The 11816-nt window shown below is 55.9% G+C and overlaps 1 protein-coding gene across 2 annotated transcripts in view; it reads right to left on the bottom strand.

Moving 5' to 3' along the window:
• Grm4 (glutamate metabotropic receptor 4) overlaps window positions 1–11816 on the bottom strand; it is a 94556-nt gene that overhangs the window by 48275 nt on the left and 34465 nt on the right. The window lies entirely within an intron of this gene.

Genomic DNA, 11816 nt, shown 5'->3' with positions numbered 1-11816 from the left:
TAGAGAGGAAGCTGGGCAGAGGTGGCACACACCTTTAATCCCAGCACTCAGGAGGCTGAGGAAGGTGGATCTCTGTGTTCAAGGCCTGCCTGGTCTAGAGATGCGAGGCATCTAGGGCTACAGAGAAACCCTGTGTGTGTGGGGGGGTGTGACAAGGATACATCTAGGGCTACAGAGAAACCCTGTGTGTGGGGGGGGGTGACAAGGATACATCTAGGGCTACAGAGAAACCCTGTGTGTGGGGGGGGGGTGACAAGGATACATCTAGGGTCTGCCTCATAGGACCCCAGAGGGCACGAGGAAGGACAAACCAATCGTGGAGAGCTGACGGTCACTCAGTGAAAGCTGTGACAGGTACGTGGGCCTTTGTGAACGTCTAAAATGTCCATTTTCCTAAAAGATTGCTCTACAGAATAAACCTAAACCCCTACAACCTCATCACCAACCCAACAAGACACCATGAATATGGGGACAGCTGGGATGGGACCCGTCTGCCCACGCTTCCTCTCCAAAGTCTGGGTCCCCACTCTCTGTCCCCTCAGCTAGTCTGCTACTCACTCATCCTTATCACGCCCTCAAACCATCTCTCCCTCCCAACCAGGACAAGAGTGACAGACACCCAAGTACCCCACTGTCAGGCTGGGAGCCCAACCCCAGTGAGCCCAGCCCTGTCCCCAACAGCAGTCAGCAGCTTCACACCCAGGCCCTCAACCATACAGAAGATACCCCATTCCCACAAAGATGGGGGTCTGCATGGGGCTTCTGCATGGTACCCAGCAGGAAAGCCAGGCTGTACTGCCCCAGCAGTCCCTGAGGCCCTGGGACAGACACCAACCTGGGACCAGGTCAGGGTAAGGGACAGTAGAGCAGTCCCTTCTCCCTGCCGCAGCACAGGTTCTGAAGTACCACCAAGAAAGGTTTCAGGCTGAGATCTGGGGTTCGAGCTCAACTCTTGCTCTCTAGCTGGGAGACCTCACCAGTCCCTTCTCCACCCCAGGCTTCAGGTCTGCAGTTACAGAATGGGCAATTAGGAGTGGCTGGCAATAGGGGAATTCCTGGTACTCCTGAGAGCAGGCCTCCGTCCACAGCCCCATCACCACCAAGGAGATAGTCATGAATGCTTGCTGCTTTCTGAGGCTCCCTCCCTCCCGCTGCCCCAGCCTGAGGTGGGGGAGGGGCAGGGGCACTGCAGGGCAAAGGGGCCCGTCTGAGAGTCTGCCACACCAGGTGATTCAGCCCTGCTGATTCATGGGGCTGTGTGCCCTCCTCAGCTCCCTGTCTCAGCTGGAGAGGGAAGGACACTCCATTAGCATTCTCCTCAGAGACTCACATCTCAAAATGGCGGCCCGGAAGGACTCCTGCCACTTCCTCAGCCTCCCATGCCCTAGTCCTAGGCAAAACACCCACTGGATGTGAGGCTCGCTCTGTTCTGGGTGCCGAGGACAGCTCATGCTACACTCTGGGGACAGGAACAAGCATGGCAGCCACCAGGCTCAACAGCTCATTTCCACGCCCCGGTCCTGAGGGAAGCTGTAGCCATGGACTGTTTCACACACCCAACCCTTCTACAGGCAGGGCACTGTGCAGTCAGCCCCACTGGCTCCTCCAGGCTCCTCTCAACCTGCCACAGCACCGAGTGTCCCCTGTTTAAGTCACCTGTTGTGCGGTGTCAGCAGAAGGATGTAAAGGTGAGTGAGCATCCATCCCTGAGCACTGGCGGACACCCCTGCTCCCAGCAGACAGGAGACAAGGCAGGGGGCACTTGTGGCCAAGCACTACTTAGCAGGGAGTGCCGAGCGTGCATAGTGTGTCTGCCGCTGGCCCCAGGAGAGCTCTGATTCATGCAGGGGACTGAGAAGAAAGAGTGAAATTTCTCTCCCTCTGCCCCCCACACTCCTGGAATAATGAGAAGGTCCATGCCACAGAAGATTAAAAGCTGCTTCTGGGCTTAAGCAACAATCTAGCAGGAATCCCAGGGCATCTGTGCAGGCATGCATGTTCCAGAACGCATGCCGAGCCGCCTGAGCACATGGGTATGGCACACCCTTCACACTTCCGGCTGTGCACGGCCACTGCCCTGCAGAGTACTGCCAGGCCGGGGGACACCTGTCTCTGCCCCAGGTCTTCTGCAGGGGAGTGACGGACTGAAGAGATCTGGGGCAAAAGGATCTGGATGCGGAGGCAATCCTGAAAACCTAGCACTTGGGAAGCAGAGGCAGGAGGATTGATATGAGTTCCAGGCTAGCCTGAGCTACATGGTGAGACCCTGTCTCAAAAGAAAATCAGAAGGCAAAAGGGAAAAGAGAAGGCAGGTGTGAGGGGATGAGCCAAAGGCCCCCGGCGGGGTGACATGGGTGTCAGATCCTAGATTTGAGGGAGACTGGTCTGCCTAGTGGGACCTACCTGGTATGCCTGCACATGGGCTGTATTGGGGTACATGTGGGTCCTTGGGATTACAGGCTGCCATCTGGCTCTCCCCCAATAGTCCAGGCAAGCCAACCCTGGCCAGAACACAGGGGAATTCAGCACGCCACTGCTCAGGCCCAAGAGAAAGGGTCCAAAGTGTCAGAATCAAGCCCAGGGAAGCAGCTATCAGTGTCCCAGAGAATCACTAAGTACGGTCTCCATAGTCTCTAAAATCATTCAGAGTGGTAGAGAAATCACCACCCAATCTCCACGTGACCTGCTGAGTCAGAGCCAGAGCCAAGTGGCCAGCCATGCAAGACCCTCCCACAGACACTTCAAGGTCCACCTGATAGGAATGGCAGCAGCCTTTTGTCCCTTTCCTCCGGGCCCCAAAGGGGTCATGACCCACAGGATGAGAGTCACCAAGGAACAGTTCTGGAAGTCTCTGGAAGGCTCATGGTAGGCCTCAGATGGGCAGATAGACTGACCCCTGCCTCCATGACCACATGCTGGACCTTCCCCTTCAGAAGTCACACCCACCAGAGCTACCAGCTGCTCCCCATAGACCTGGGGAACTCAGGCTGGGCCAGCCGGGATGGCTCCCCCCAACCTGGCCTGCCCCTCATCACTTCACACCAACCACAGACAAAGGCCAGCCACAGCCTCTGGCCACTCTGGGCCTGGTTACACACCCAGCCTGGACTCGATGGGTCCTGCAGGCAGCTCTGCCTGGCCTCTATCCAAGGAGCATCCTGCCCCACTCAGCTCTCTCATGTAAACTCCACCATATCCGGGCCCTCCTCTGCCCCTGGAGCCATAATCTGTTCCACACAGTGCCCCCCTCTCCTCTGGGGCCTCCAGGGTACCCCAGTTTGGCTGGGAGCTCCACACGGTGCCCCTCTCTCCCCTCTGGGGCCTCCAGGGTACCCCAGTGTGGCTGGGAGCACACAAGGGAATTTCCAAACTGCCAATGTCACAGGAAGTAAATCTGGTCCACAAGATCCAAGAGGTTCCTTTGCCTCTGTGGCTGCCATGGCCAACAGCTCCACACTCTCCACCTCCTCCACTTCCTCACGCACCCTGGTGGCCTCTTCATTAACTCACTCACTTAGTAATGGCTTCCCGAGTACCTGCTGTGGGCTTCACCTGCCATGAACTCAGGGACAGACCTCAGCGAAGCTGATCCCAGCAGAAGAAACAGAGACAACTGCCTAAGCAATGAACACGCAGGGACCTCATGCCAGGTGCTGCTTCCCTAGTCACAGCCCACAGTTGTGGCACACGTTGGCCAGGTCACATGACACGTCCGGCTTGATGAGCTGGGAGCAGGGAATGCATGTTTCCTCTGGGCAGAGCATGCCATTCATTGCAGGTGAGAGATACCCCAGGGTCTATGTATCCCCCACTGTAGCCACCAGCAAGGCTCCAGCCTGACGTGGGTTCCTGAGGCAGGACAAAACACTAACCAATCCACAGATGTGTGACTTAGCAATGACTAAGTCTATGTCCTTCAAATCCCAGAGGTTTGCAGAATAGTTGTTACCAAGGCATCGCCTCACCTGAGCTGACTGATCCAGGCGGAAGGTCTGAGGGCTGGCTGTTACTGCGGCATCGCCTCACTCGTGATGACTTGTACCGTGAGCAGTGACAAGATTCTGCAAGTCTCATATGTCAATAATGGCTCTGCACCTCAGAACCTGAATGTGTCCAGTTGACACTTACCACACTTCTTAGGCTAGTAGGGGACGACTAGACTGAGCTAGATTCCTCAGGTACACACGGCTCATGAGCACTGGCAGACCAACACCGATTAGATGTTGGTCTACTATACACCTTACTGTCCTAAGTAGGTTCCTAAGCTTAACACCCTAGAGAGTATACTATATAAGAGGACCTATTTAATCCTCATTTATCTAAAACTAATACAGAAAGGTTAAGTTACTTACCTATGGTCACACAGCTCTTGACTGGGGGGGCAGGATTTGAACTCAAAGAGGTTTGCTCCAAAACCCATACCAGTAATTGCTATGTGAAACCTCAGTCTCCTCTGTATATAGTGTGTCTACACACATGTAGCCACACACAGAACATGCATGCATATGGAGAATCTGAGGCTAGGGCTGGAGATATGGCTCAGTGGTTAAGAATACTGGCTGCTCCTCCAGAAGATACAGGTTCAATTCCCGGGAACCACATGGCAACTCACAACTGTCTGGGGGATATAACACGCTCTTCTGGCCTCCGTGGGCACTGCACACATGTGTTACATAGACATGCATGCAGGCAAACACTCATGCACATAAAAAAGTCAGTAATTGGTCAGGTGTGGTGGTGCACGCCTTTAATCCCGCACTCAGGAGGCAGAGGCAGGCAGATCTCACTGAGTTTAAGGCCAGTCTGGTCTACATAGCTAGTGAGCCCTTGTCTCAATAAACTAAAAAGATTAAAAATAAATAAATAAAATTAAATAGAAATTGAGGATGCCATAGCCTCCAGTGACAAGTGGCTGCCTGTGTCTCCCACAGGACTGAGTAGGTAGCAGCAAAGAGAAGCTGTTCCTCCGTGTACTGCGCGCCTCTTCTGCCCTCCATCTCTGGGCTGAAGTGGTCCATCTGTCTCTAACACAGAGGACAGGGTGAAGCTTGCCCGGGCCCAGAGGGCTGTGCGGATGGTCTGCTTTGAGAAGTAGATAATTTCTAAATGTAATTATTAATTTCATGCTTATCGTATGCAAACCTCTGCTTCCCAGACAAGATGAAATTGATTTAATTAGAAATTCCATCATCGAGCCATTTGGATCTGAGCTTTTAATTAGGATCACCAGCAGCACCCCAGCCCCAGGTTGCCAGAGGGGCTCCTGCCTGTGACGGTCCTCTAGGAGGGCACAGGCCTGGTTGCGGTGTGTGGGCACCCCTACAGCGCCAGCATCCCACAGGCCAGGCAAGCACCTGTTACCCTAACAGCACAGCGCGTCCCATGGGTGGGGCCTCTCTTTTCTCTTGGCAACCATCTTACTCTGTCGCAGTGAGGAAGCCAACATGACCGAGGTGACTTAGAGAAGAGTTTATTTGGGGCTCACGGCTTCAGAGGGCGAGTCCGTGACTGTCTTAGCAGAGAGCACAGCAGGCAGGCAGGCCTGACGCTGGAGCAGCAGCTGAGAGCTCACATCTTGACCCCCAAGTGTGAGGCAGAGAGCGCTAACCGGGAATGGGTTTGCTTTGGGGGGGGCACTTTTTGAGACAGGCTTTTCCTATGTAGTTCTGGCCGTCCTGTAATTCACTCTGTAGACCAGGCTGGCCTCAAACTCAGAGGTCCACTGCCTCTGCTTCCTGCCATGCTGCTTCCCTTTAGACCTTGAGGGTTGAGGTGCACTGTGCCCCAGGGCCTTTGCGCTGGTCATCCCTTCCCAGAGCAGTGCAAATGACCCTACCCTAGGAATTCTCATCTATGGCAGAGTGAGTCTGCCCCTGAGTTCTCCCTTTGCCCCATGCCTCTGCAGTAAGGGGCCACCGATGACAGCACCCACATCAGGGCAATGCCACTCCCCCACCTCCCCTTGCCTCCAGGGCTCTGCTGAACCTTGTCTCTCTGATTCCACAGTAACACCCTGCCCCACACCCCTGCCTCCACTCTGGCTGCCCAGCATCCTATCAAGACAGGAAACTGGCACTTGGATTAATTTCCTATTCTGAATTGTTCTGATGGGGGGGAACCAGCAGCACAGGTAACGGGCCTTGGACAGAGACATCCCGAAAGACGCGTGCTCAGTCCCGGCCTGCCCTTTTAAGCAGTACATGTTTTCACAGGAGCCCAGCACACCCCCACCCCCACCAGGAGGCAGGGTGCCGAGAAGAATGGGATGTGCCGGGAGGAGGGCGCCTGGCGTGGCTGACAAAGGAGCCGCGCTGATGCGTCGGAGGCAGGGCCTGGAGACAGATAAGAGCGTTCGGGCGGGCGGGAGCAGGCCCTGGGCCGAGAGCAAACAAGATCTTCACATCAGCACTTGCCCTACTTCATAAGCAAAATGTAGATCAATAAATTACACTCCCTTTAGCGGGCTCGCACGCTGACTGTGCCACCTCGTCAGCGGCGATCTCGGGGGAGGCGGGTGGCAGCTGAGGCCTGGGTGGGGAGGGCTAAAGCCAAGCTTGGCACCCTCAGAACCACAGCTCCTGGGCTCTGTGCGAGGAGCTAAAAGGAAGCCCCCAGAGGTAAGACGCGGGTCGCTAGGTCACTGAGCCGTCCCAGGTCACCATCTCACGGCACCTCGGTCTCCTTGTCTGTGAAGTGGGCATCGTGATGAGAATCGGGTGTTTGTGGAGGTCACAGTGAGGGGCAAACAGAAGGAAGCTGGGGAGAGGGAAGAGACCCAGATGCCACAACCACTGTCCTGTCGGGGTGCGGGTGGCAGGATGCAGGCCCTCTCTGCTCTTGTGTTAACCCTCGCTGTAAGTGGAGGAAAGGTCAGTGTGGAGAAGGGGAAGGGCTGCCCCAGTCACCAGGTCATAGACCAGCCCGGTGGCCTCAGGACTCCAGGGTCCGCGCTAGGAGTAGGGTTGAGTGGGCAGAGCAGGAGGAAGGACTGGGAGATGAAGTTGGCTACACCTGGCCCTGGCAGCCCTGTGAAGTGGGGAGCAGTGTTTGCGGTGATGAGTCTGAGAGCCTGTGACACACTGAGAATCAACCTGTCCCGGTGCCTGCCCCCGCCCCCCGGGACCGTCTCCTTCCTTCCCCACACAACAGGACCACTGTTTCCTACTTCCTTTTTCAGATGAGAAAATATGTCCTGAGATCATACAGCAAATTGTAAGGCAGGATTTGAACCCAGGTCTGTCTGGCTTCCCCTGAGGGGTCTCAGCCTGTCCCTCCCTGGCACTACCCTGTGTTCACACACGGCTTCCAGCCCTTCCCTCACACCATCTCTGGGCTGAGAGGAAGCCTGAACAAGGATCAGGGTCGCTCCTGCTGTTTCCCCTGCACCCCGAGAGTCTGCTTTACACCATTGCACCTGCCCTGTTCAGTGAGAATTTAATGATTGGCCTGGCCCTCAGCCAGAACAGCGGGAGGGGCTGCACAGTAGTCAGGGACTCATGAAAACCTCTCCCAAATCTGGCGACCCTCCGTGGCTGCAGGAGTTGGGGTAGGGCCAGGAGGACCTCTTGGTTTAATGCCCAGAGTGGTTGCCATTGCACAGATACCCTGAGGTCCACTTAGCTAGAGGTGTAAGCGATGGGGGCGTGGCTGGCCTTCAAGGAAATGAACCGCTGTCTGCCCACCACTCTCCCCAGTCAGCGGAGGCGCTGTGTGTGTGATGGACTGCACTATATTAATATAAGATGATATAATGGGGTGTATTAACATCATTGAACACACGAGATGATAAAAGTCACACAGCTAGCACTTCCTGTGATTTATGAGCACAGCCAGGCCATATTCAGACCGGCCAGGCAGCCAGGAGGAAGCCCTGCTGGGACTCTGGGGTTTGGCTGGGAGGGGGTGACAGCCAGAAGCAGGGCAAAGCACAGCAGGCACAGCCGTGGGGTGCCCGGCCAGGTGCCCAGCTGGAGCCCCCAGAAGCCCTCCCCAAAATGGCTTCCATCATGGTGCTTGTCTGCAACCTTGGCAGATGACTTCTCTGGCTCCTCCTTACTTGGTCCTGGGGCCCTCCTCAGCCTCCCCGGCTGGCACAGCCTCCTTGTCCTCAGCCCTACGCCCCAGGGCTCACAGCACAAAGGCTCAGGCTGCCCCTCTCTGTTCACCCCTCGGATGAACCTTGAAGGCCAGGATCCCAGCCAGCTGACCTCCCCTGGGACACCAGACTTTGTGTCAGACTTTGCAGGTCCTGAGCAGGAACTGCCAGGCCTCAAAACAGCCGCTGTATCTGTCCTTCCTGCTGTTCAGGCCAAAGCAGCATCAGGACCCTGAGTCTGCCTCATCACCCTAGCCTGACTTAGCATCAGGTGTGGCTAGCCTTATTCTGGAAACAACCAGAACCCATCTGCCACTCACAAACTCTATCATGTGGCCCCTACCAAGCCAACTCCCATGCCTCTAGCAGGATGGATCCCTGTCTCCTCGGCTGCCCCCCAACAAACACCTGCATGCCCATCTACAGCTGGAAGGACCTAACAAAACCCGTTAACTCAGTTTCTCCCTCCTCAGGAGCCCAGCAGGCCCTGTAGGATCTGCCTGCACCTGATCCCTTTCCACCACACTTCCCAGCTCTGGGCTGTGCTACCCAACATCCTAGGGCCTTTTACCTGGAGTTCCCACTTGTGACAGCACACACTGCCCACAGGTGTGTGGACTGGGTGCCTCCCTACTGGAACGTCAGACCCTGAGGAGAACCATTTGCCTCTCTCCCCGCCTACCACAGCCCCAGTACGTAGACCAAGACTATGAATGACGACCGACTTTGAGCAGGTGTCTTGGAGCGGCAATCCACTTTTACTGGCTCTCCTCGGTACGTCCCATCAAGATTCTGTCAGAGAGGAGTTCATACAGGACGTCCACGAGATGGCTTAGTGGGTAAAGTCGCCTGCCATGAAGCCGACAACCCAAGTGTGATCCCTGAGGCTCACATGGTGGGGGAGAACCCATGCCCATAAGTGTTCTGACCTCCATCTCCACGTGCCATTTGCCCAGATTCATTCTGTCATCAAAACTCACTGCTGCCAGCCCTCCGAAGGGGACAGGTGCTGCTCCCTTCCCTCCAAGGGGTGCAGGATCATGTTTAATGTCACCCAGGTGGCGAGCGGATGAACCACCTGCACTTCTGCTCCATGTGCCAGCAAAACCTGCCACCTCCACAGGGAATGAGTTCTGTCACCTCTGAACCCCTGGGACCTGGGGAGGAAGCCTCCTGCACGGTCCTCAGGCCAGAAATGCCAGGGACGGGACACTGCTTCTGCTGCTCACAGCAGGTGCATACGGAGGAGGCGTCCCCAACCCCTTGCCGCGGAAGCCTCCACAGGTGCCACTCAGTTCTGCACCACGAGCCACACGCCCATCATGCCCCAGCTCCCGGCACTCGGCAGAGTGCAGGGAAGCTCCTCTCTGGTGTGGAGGATGTGGCCCACAAAGGGACTTACTCCTTAAGACTTCTGCGCCCTTTCCCTGATGCTGCTTTTCATGTGGGTCCAGAGGTCACACAAGTAACACAACTTCACCTCAGGCCTGTCCTAGAAACCTGCCCTGTCACCGTCGAGGCCACTGTCACCTCTGTAACTAACCGCAAGGCAGACGCAGAGACTCCAGGAGTGCCATCGGCAGCTGCTGCTGAGATCTGGGCCCTGTTCCTGCCTCCTGGCCTCCTCCCAAGACCATGAGGGCCACCAGCACATCTGAGTCTTGTCCAAATCATGTAGGCGTGGACAAGAGGTGCCCACAGGCTCCACAACACCCGGTGTGAGTTGACATGTTCTGCAGAGGGGGCCTTTTTCACCCTGAGGGCCCCCAAATTCCCATACGGTTTAAGTGGGCCCCTGAGGCCAGCTCAAGAAACAGCTCAGGGGGCTGCCACGCGCAGCAGGCATGGCAAGGCCTCGCGGTGACAGACAATGGTCTTTCAGGGAATCATCACAGGAGAACAAGAGCGGAATACAGCGACTGGAATCCCAGCCCTCAGGCTGAGACAGGCACACCACGTCCTTGAGGCTAGCCTGAGCCACACAGGTACCTCCTGTCTGGAAAACCAGAGCCCTGTAGCTTAGCAGTAAGTGATTGCTTGCATGTTCAGGGCCCTGAGTCCATCCTAGCATAGCAAAAGCAGGGGTCCCCAAGGCCCTGCCCAGTCCCCTCTGCACTTCCCACCTGTGTCCCTGAAAAGACCCTCTCACCACTGACCCTCGGCCCTGGCCTCCCTCCCCAAGGCTGTGTCTCTGACAGGGCTTCTCCAAGCAGGTGACTTGCAGCTTCACGGTGGTCTGTTCCAGGCCCACCCTCTCAGCGCTGAATCCACCTCCCATTCAGAGGTCCTAGATCTGAGCTTCACACAGGGAGCACAGGTGCACCTACGACCGTACTCCCCAGCTCTACGCAGTCCCCGCAGGCATGGCACTCCCTGGTTCTGTTTTGTGTTCCTCTCCCTCCAGTCTGGTCTGTCGCTGTGACACAAGAGCATGACGGGAACAGAGTGGCACCTGAGACCCCGCCCCCACACATTCAAGAATACAGATGTGCATACACGCAGGGCACCTAAGATACCGCTCCACATACTGTCCAGAACCCGGCTGCACACACAGCACTCGCTGAGCTCCGCACATGCGCCCTCTGCACAGCATACGGGCTTACTGTGAGAGGTGAACCTGATGACGCCCACAGTCTGTGCATACAAACATGCCTCTGCTCGGCATGCATGCTGCACGCATACCATGCATGCACACACGGAGACTCAGGACAGCAGGCAGCTGGCAATCCCTTTGAGGATACACAGGCCTGTTCACAACCTGTCATCCCGCACACTCAAGAGGCTGAGGCAGAAGGACTACGTTCAAGGCCAATCTGTGCAAACTAGTGAGACTGTCACAAAACGGGGTAAAGGGGGCCTGGAGCCATAGCTCAATGGTAGAGCACTTGCCTAGCACGAGCAAGGTCCTGGGTTCAATTCCCAAAACTGGAGGTAGAGAAAGGAAGGAAGGGAAGAGGGGAGGAGAGAGGGGAAGAAGAGAAGGAGATTGAGGTGGTAATTTCCCACCTCCCAGCCTGCTCTCCCGCAGGAGACAGCAACAGAGCAGAAGGGGGGGCGTGGGGGAATGGGGTGGGTAGGTGAGGGCCAGAAGGGCAGTGGCCAGGAGGCAGCAGGTTGGAAGAGAACTAAGGGTGAGCTCTGGGCAGCCCCTAGACTGTAGCTGTGTCCTGTCTCGCCAGCTTCTTCTACATGAGGAACAAAAGAGATGGAGGAGCCTCCTCGCCTGCCCCAAGTTTCCCTTAAATAATCACGAGGGAGCCAGGACCCAGTCCTGCAGGGGAAGAAGGGTACAGTGATGTCTGTAATTTGTTTAAATAATCCCACTGAACTGGAAGAAAATTAACAAATGAGAAAGCAGCTCGAAATTAATCAAACTTCTCCCTGTCCATGTCCCCCCGCCCCTTGCTTTCTGTCTTAATGAAGGTTATTTATCCAACGAGCAATAAAACAGGGAATTAAATTAAACAGGCCCTCTGTTCCCTCCTCTCCCCACCCCATGAGGCAGTGGCCCTTCTACAGCTTTATAACTGTGCAGGCTGGGACTGTGGCAGACAGGGACACCAGGCAGAAAGAGTCAGGACCCCCATTTTCCATCTCTATAGCCTAGCCAAAACTAAAGAAACAAAAGGTTCGCTTAACCACAAGGCTGGTGGCAGATAGCAGAGGGTCCTGTAGCTGGGTGTATCAGATTATCAGATGGGGGGGCTTAGGGGAGGCTCCT

Source organism: Microtus ochrogaster, linkage group LG2 (genome assembly GCF_000317375.1).
Source record: "Microtus ochrogaster isolate Prairie Vole_2 linkage group LG2, MicOch1.0, whole genome shotgun sequence".
In the NCBI taxonomy this organism is placed as follows: Eukaryota; Metazoa; Chordata; class Mammalia; order Rodentia; family Cricetidae; genus Microtus; species Microtus ochrogaster.
The sequence above is the reverse complement of the archived record's forward strand: the minus strand, read 5'-3'. Positions and strand labels throughout refer to the sequence as shown.